This window comes from Gorilla gorilla, chromosome 11 (assembly GCF_029281585.2).
Source record: "Gorilla gorilla gorilla isolate KB3781 chromosome 11, NHGRI_mGorGor1-v2.1_pri, whole genome shotgun sequence".
NCBI classification, from domain to species: Eukaryota; Metazoa; Chordata; class Mammalia; order Primates; family Hominidae; genus Gorilla; species Gorilla gorilla.
Genome location: NC_073235.2, coordinates 62,730,477 through 62,736,476, shown reverse-complemented (window position 1 = coordinate 62,736,476; position 6,000 = coordinate 62,730,477).

Below are 6,000 nucleotides of genomic sequence, written 5' to 3'. Positions count from 1 at the left end.
GTTTTTTCAGGCACGGAGAGGGAGCATCCATTGGTGATTAAAAGCAGGGCTCCAGGTTGGGTTCAAATCCCAACTTCCATTCCACTCTGGCTAACCTTCGGTAAATTTCTTAAATCCTTTAAACAAAGCTTTCCTGCTTTTATGATGGAGATAATAATAGCAACCATAAAAGACTGCTGTGAACAAACCTGCAATGGCTGCTGATTTAAAAGCCTTTATCTGCACGCATCAAACCACGTTACTCCCTTGCTCAAAACCCTCTCATTTCATCGAGAGGAAAACCTCAGTGCTGTCTAGGACCTTCAAGGTTCTGGTTTCCTACTATTTCTCTGGCCTCCTCTGCATCCCTGTCCCATACTCACTGCCCCACCATCACTGGATAGCCTGCAGTTCTTGACACACAGAACAGCCTGATGTGCAACCACCTGGTTCCTCCTCCTGAAATGCACGCCTACCCCATGTTGGGCTACTTTCTTAGTCACTTTCTACTAGAGGCCCACCCTGACCATGCTAGATGACAGAGCAAACTCCACCTTCCCCAATACTCTCTAAATATTTGCTGAATGTAAAGCAGCAGGATCCCAGCTTCCCCCACAGGCCCCCAGCTCTTGCTAGGTGGCTGTCTCCAATGTCTGTGAGGCTCGTAGATATGCCCACAAAAAAACAGGGAATTACCACAATCTCCAGGTAGCATCTGTCATTCTGAGTTCCCACGGCTCCATGTTTCTCACTCATAAGCCATTGCCCATCCTTGGGTAGTGAGGGTTCCTGCCAAGGGTATAGTTCCTGCCTGTCCCCAAGGCCTGCAGTTCTCCGGTGCCACAAAAGTACTGGATGCTGGGCAGAGGAGAGAAGAGCCCCTTTGCCAGCAACCTGCCCCTGGGCCCTGAGGCAGTTCACTACTGAGACTCAATGAAGAGTTTTTTATCTGCTTTGGCCATCGGCCCCATGACCACTAGGCTAGAGAATGGAAGGTATGCCAGCTTTTCCATCTTCCCTACTTTTCTCCTCAGCAGCTTCTTCCCCAATTCCCCTCTCCAGAAGGGGACAAGAACTTTTATGTATGTATTATGTACAAATACCAACAGATACACAGAAATCAACAGCAAGGGTATGTGGGTGAGGAAGGGGGATGGTCCTAGTAGACTACTAGTGCCCATTTGGTGCCTTTATGCAAATTAGGCAAAGGCACCCCTTCCTCAAGACACTTTACCTTCATCTCCTAGGAAACTATCGTAATAAGTGGACAAATCTACAATGTCGAATGTCGACAACACAAATTCTGTTTCCCCAAGTGCCCTGCTATGCAAGACATCTGAATTGAGCTGGCACCTTCCTGCCAGTGGCACACTGTAAGCAGTCAGTACACTTTGACTTGTTTAATTAATAAAGATTTTCAACATCAGGAGCACAGTGAACAATCCGGCCCTTCTCACAATTCTGAGTTGTTTGTAGATAACTGATTCTCCAGCCTCTCTCTCTAAATCTATGAAGTCAGGCACAAGGGCACTGTGAGTGTCATGAGGGTCCTGCCTGCCTCCCAGGCCACCCTCAACCACCTTCCAGGTGTCAGCTGGATCATCCCTGGCCCAGAGCCAGGGGGAGTAGGCAGGAGGACCATGAGGTGAGGGCAGGCCAGGTTAGGCCTGGTGCTGACTGAGCCTGGCTTTTTCCTCCACCAGGCTCTGCTGAGGAGTGTGCAGGGAAGGGTTAGGTCACGCTGCCTGGAAGCCTGGGAGGGAGCCGGGCTGAGGCTCACCCTTCACCCACATTCCACCAGGGCAGCCTCACCCACAGCACAGGCCACCATATCAGATCTGCAGGAGACTCCCAGGCCTGGAAATTGGTGGCGGAGGGGAGGGAATGTTTGCATTGTTCTGTTTGTTTGGCTCAAAGAGGAACACTCCAGCTTGGGGCTAAGCAAAAACACATTAAACTGGGATGGCTTTATCCATAGAGGACTAAGATTTAAAGTGTCTGCTTCCTTCCTGAACAGAGAAGCCAAACACCGAGGAGTTCCCAGCAGGCCCCACTGCCTGTCCGCTCCAGCCAGCCTGGTTCCCTCCCCGGGCTGCTCGCTGTCCACACGCCAGTGCCCCACTTTTCTTCCAAAGCTGCCAGGGGAAGCTGAGCAGAGAGAGCGCTCAGTCAAGGGCTGCAAAGGAGGTCCTGGGGTGCCAAGTCCTAAACTCATGACACAGTGGATGTGGGCACCAGCAGCAGCCAGCCATCTCTCTGATTCCGACAGGGCTGCAGTGATGCCATCTATAGCATGCACCCCCTGGGCCTTCCACCCTGCACTCAGAGGGTAGGGGAAAGAGCAGGGCCTGCTCCAGAGCGGTCACCCAGTGATGGCAGACACCAGACACAAAAAGTGAGCAAGATCGTGAGACCCCAAAGGAAGCAGGGATGGGAGCAATTACGACCAGGGCTCTGGAGTTAAAAGAAAGATCTGAATTCTGACTGGAATCACTTATTAGCAGTATGACAGTGGGCATAATACTAAGCATTGGCTACATTATTTATACAAGGGAAAAAGTAACATTTACCTCAGAGCACCAGTCAGGGTCGCAGCAGGAGAGAGAAACAGCACGTTATTTCAACAGAAAGAATTAAACATAAAGAATCATTGAGTGGGTAGAAAGTTGTTAACTAGGCAACTGGAAGGGTAAAACGCTGAATCTGAGGTATCACTGAGGTGGGAAATGCAGGAAGTAGCTGCCACCCTGAGGGCTGGAGAACAAAGGCAAGGAAGCTGGAATTACTAAAACTGAGAAAGTTAGAGGAGGCTTCCTGCAGGGCTGACACCCAGACCTCTGAGGACGCACATTGCTGGGCTGGTACAGGGTTGTTGAGTGGGCATGATGAGACTGGTCCATGACGGTTGAAAAACCAGCAAACTAGATTCCACTATTGCTACTGGAATGAACCCACTGCCAGGGCAAGGAGGCATTGCTGGGGAGACATTGCTAAAACAGGAAACAAACAAGAAGGAACAGGTCCTCCCTCCCCAAGACTCACAGTCCTCCTCTGTTGCCCCTATGTGCAGAGCCTAACATGAAGCAGCTGGCAGCAAAGTATCAGTGTGACTTGCAGAGTCTCAGCTTCCGCATCACAAAGCGGAGTATGGAGGGCTGGGTCTTGAGCTCAAAGACATTAACTTAACAAATGAACCATTCTCATGTGGGATTAAATGTATAGAAAATGCTTAGCACAGCACCAGGCACATAGTAGCATAGTAGATGCTAAATAACTATTATTATTATCATCAGTGTTATTTTGATAGATAAGCGGCCTTGGCTGTTAGATGGAAGATAAGACAGGCTCTGTGATAAGCTATGAGTAGAGACTAATTTCTGGATTTCAGTTCTGGAAGTTTCATTGAGAATATGAGATTCTATGTGTAATATAAAGGGCAAATATGATATCGAATAGTAGTAAGTCTGTAAGTGAGTCATGCAACTTTGATCTCAGTGATGCCCCTCCCTCTCCATTCCTGTGCCCTGCTCTAGCTCACGCATACTTCACTCCTTGCCCAGAGTCATTAATACCCTCTACCCATTTCCAGTCCATAAAAATCCCTGCCCTAGTTCCACATTCACTCCTACTACACAGCTCTCATCTCATTAGACTCCCACCACCTACAGATGAAAAGCCAAATTCCTAGGACTGACATTTCATATGCCCAGAAATCCCATTTGGAAGCCTGGAGATGGTACTTTCCATTGGCTCTAGCCCCCTCCTCCTCATACCAGGATCAAATGAGAGATGAGGAGTGGGAAGAAAGTCAGGGGAGGCCTGACCTCCAAGGGCTCTCCCTTTGGACGTCCTAATATCAGCTCTACCTCAGGCTGTCAACAACAGGATTCATGATCCCTTTGTTTCCCACCCACCTCCAAACCTTTAATAGGACCCTCATCAGTGAGGAGGTAATGTTCTAACGCCTTGAACCCAAGAGATGCTGCTCAGCTCTTCCTCATTGCATTAGCGACTTTCTTCTCTCTCTTTTTTTTTCTTTTTAATGGTGTCTTTTTTTACAGTCATCATCTACATCCATCAGCTAAGGCTAAAATAAGCTGCAGTAACAATTCCAAAATCTCAGTGGGTTATGATGCCAGTGTTTATGTCTTACAAATATGTGTTAGCTGTGGGTCAGCTGCAGCTCTACCCCACACCCTTTCACTTCAGTAGCTAAGCTGAAGGAGCAGCTCCTATCAGTGACATTACTAGTTTCGTGGCAGAAGAAAAAGAGAAGTTGGTGAGACCTTGAAGTGGCTCTTCAAGCTTCTGCTTGGAGGTAGCATGTATCACATCCACTCATATCTTATTGGCTAAAGAAAGCCACATGACTTCTGAGTTCAAGAGGATGATAGGCACGATACTCTTTATAATAGGGGTATTGCAAGTCACATGGCCAAGCCTGAAATCAGGGAGCATGAATGCATAATAATCTCCTAGAGAGATTAAATGAATATTTATTTTATTTTAAGTTCCAGGATACATGCGCAGAATGTGCAGATTTGTTACACAGGTAAATGTGAGCCATAGTGGTTTGCTGCACCTATCAACCCATCACCTGGGTATTAAGCCCAGCATACATTAGCATAAATGAATATTTTGATCAGTAAAACAATCGACTATACCAGCGGTCCCCAAACTTTTTGGCACCAGGGACCAGTTTCATGGAAGACAATTTTTCATGGACTGGGGGCTGCGGGATGGGGATGATTTTGAGATGATTCAAGCATATTACATTTCTCATAAAGAGAGTGCAACCTAGATCCCTCACATGCACAGTTCACAATAGGGTTTACGCTCCTATGAGAATCTAATGCCGTCACTGATCTGACAGGAGGCGGAGCTCAGCTTCACTAGCTTGCTGGATGCTCACCTCCTGCTCTGCAGCCTGGTTGCTAACAGGCCACAGACTGGTATGGGTCTGCAGCCCAGGGGTTGGGGACCCCTGTACCATATTATCCTAGTCAAGGATACCATTACCTCACTCCTGGATCCCAGGGTGTGAAGAAACTAATCTAATCTGGATCCTACAGAAGTATTTCCACAGATCCTTTCGGTTGTCCCTGCCTCTAGCATCTCCATTTTATATAGACAGCAGAGTAGCTGCCACAATATACTTCCCCAAATGCTATTATCACCCTGTTACTCCCTTGTTCAGAACCTTCAGCAGCTCTCTATTGCCAATCAGTTCAAATCTAAATTCTAAGGCCTAGGGCTTGAGGTTTACATCAACTGGTCCTCCCTTTCCTGTCCCATTGCATCTTAGCCCAACTCCCCACATCTAGCCAGGGGTCTGATGGTTTTTTTCACAGCTACTCCAAGATTTTGCCCGGATGTTAATCTTCCTTTGTCTGTGCTTCTTTTGGTCCTGCCCACCACCCACTCTCTCTTTTCCAACCAGTTTGTGTTCTTCAATTTCTTCAAGAGTTGTCTTAAATCATATCTTCCTAAAAATTTCCTAGAATAACTGTCTTCTCTTTACACTCCTCAAAATTCAGAATTACATATCTCTACTCTTCTTTTTATTTTCTGTTTCTAGAATCATTGTGTGGAAAAAGATCTTGGGATTCTCTATTCCACACTCACCACCTCCCTCCAATTTGAAATGAGGAAAGTAAGACCTAGAAAAAGAAGGAGCAGGAAAGTCACTCATTTGTTGAGAGGCTAAGTTGAGATGAGGCTTAGGTCTTCCTGCTCCTTATTAGTATTCTTCCCCTACACCAATTTGCCTCTTTTAATTTATATCAATTTCTCCAACTAGATGATATATTACTTTGGGGTAGAGATGCCTCTTATAATATTTTATACAAGATCTTTGACTTATATTATCTCTAATTATAACAACAACCTTGCAAGGTGGCAATTATTATCATTTTACCAATAAGAAGGCTAAGGGTTAGATAAGGCGAATAACAGGCCCAAGATCAAATAATCAATAAATGACAAAGCTAGGGTTTATTGAATACCTACTGTGTGTTTGAA